The 1,980-nt window shown below is 43.1% G+C and overlaps 1 protein-coding gene across 1 annotated transcript in view; it reads left to right on the top strand.

The window, feature by feature from the left end:
- Maats1 (MYCBP associated and testis expressed 1) overlaps window positions 1-1,980 on the top strand; it is a 42,732-nt gene that overhangs the window by 26,489 nt on the left and 14,263 nt on the right. The window lies entirely within an intron of this gene.

The raw sequence follows: 1,980 nt of genomic DNA, 5'->3' as shown, positions 1-1,980 counted from the left end.
AGACCAGACTGGCCTCAAACTCAGAAATCCTCCTGCCTCTGCCTCCCAAGTGCTAGGATTAAAGGCATACGCCACCACCACCTGGCTTCATGTGGCTTCTTAAGTAGATTCTTTGACATCTGACTCAGGTCCTCATCCTTGTTTGGGCAGTACCTCACTGACCCAGCCACTTCCCCAGCCCCAAAAAGGCATCTCTTAAAACTTTTCTTTTTGGTGCTGGGAATTGAACTCAGGCCACTAAGCACATCAGACCAACATCTATCATTGAGCTGCAGCTCCACCCTAAACTTGCTCACAGAAGCCATAAATATATAAAATATACTGTTCTCTTTATTTTTATTAATTAAATGTCTTGCATGTCTATCAATATCAATATTACCAGAACAGCTATCTTACTGGTTTTTATACTCTAATGAAGGATTCCTGTATGCCCCCATCTTAGTAGATATTTAGGTTGTTTTTGTTTTTTTTGTTTTGTTTTGTTTTGTTTTGGGGTTTTCTTTGAGACAGGGTTTCTCTGTGTAGCCTTGGCTGTCCTGGAACTCACTCTGTAGACCAGGCTAGCCTCGAACTCAGAAATCCACCTGCCTCTGCTTCCCAAGCGCTGGGATTAAAGGTGTGCGCTGCCACCACCCGGCACTTAGGTTGTTTTTGAATTGTTAGCATTGAACTCAGTGTTTCTGCGACTCTTGTCTGCACCATTTGGTATATGGGTGAGCACATATGATATTCTCAGACAAGGAATTGCTGAACCACACAACATGTGTGCATCTACCATTTTTGATGGATATTGCCACATTTTCTTACATAAATGATATATCTGTTTCAGCCGTACATACACACTCTCGTTTTCCCATGGTTTCTCGTGGTGTGGCCCAGGCCTCTGCTCTTTGAGCTCCCTGGCTGTTGCCATATCAGTACCCACCCACTGCTGTGTCCTCACTGCTTCCCCTGTCCTGGCTTCCCAGAGCTGGCAGCAATTCCTGCCAGTTTTGTTTTGGATGAACTCAGAGGCTCTGTTATCACCACAGTTAGGAGGTGCTGAATTCCACCTACACCTTGTACACTTTTAACAGCTTCAGCTATTAGTGCTTGTGCTTTTCTTGAAACATCACTTGCCTATGTTCTTATGAAGAAAGATAATCTAAAAATCCTTTTATGACAGAAATTATAGAGGTATAGACTTTAAATCACAAACACAAGAACTCTTGGTGCTTTTAAATTTAAAGTATTTCCCTGATGCTAAGATTGAATTGTTGAAATAAACCTTATGCATGATTTTGATGGGACTTATTGGGGATATAGAAGGGGGGACCTGTAAAATTACCAAAAAAGCACATACCCTGTCACCAGGAAATGAGTTAATTGATATTTTTTAATTCATAAACTTCCAGGCAAAAGGAAAGGTCCCTCTCCACTGAGAGACAAATATTGTCTAATGTTCTTCAGCTCCCCTGCAACATCAAAACATTTATTGACCCACTCCCTACACGGGAGAATCTCCTATTTTTGATATTTATTGAAAACAATCAACTAGTGATGTGTGAAAGCAGGTGCTTAGACTTATGTGTGTGTGCACACAGAATAAAACCCTTTAAAAGTTAAAAAAAAAAATCTTAGAGATCTTTGATACAAAGATTGATATAAAACCTGGTGGGGCTGAAGAGATGACTCAGCAGTTAAGAGAGCTTAGTGCTCTTGCAAAAGACCTAGGGTTGGCTTGCTGAAGACCAGGGTTCAGTTCCCAGCACCTATATGGTGCTCACAACCACCTGTAACTCCAGTTCCAGGTGACCTACTCCTGCCTCTAACTTCCGAAGCACACACATAGTGCATACATGTGCACTCAGGCACGCGCGTGCGCGCCGCACGCGCACACACACACACATGCACACACATGCACACACAGCATAACATCACCGGGCAGTGGTGGCGCACGCCTTTAATCCCAGCACTTGGGAGGCAGAGGCAGGCGGATTT

Source organism: Mastomys coucha, unplaced genomic scaffold, assembly GCF_008632895.1.
Source record: "Mastomys coucha isolate ucsf_1 unplaced genomic scaffold, UCSF_Mcou_1 pScaffold12, whole genome shotgun sequence".
NCBI lineage: Eukaryota > Metazoa > Chordata > Mammalia > Rodentia > Muridae > Mastomys > Mastomys coucha.
Note: the sequence above shows the minus strand (reverse complement) of the source record. Positions and strands in the feature narration are given on the sequence as shown.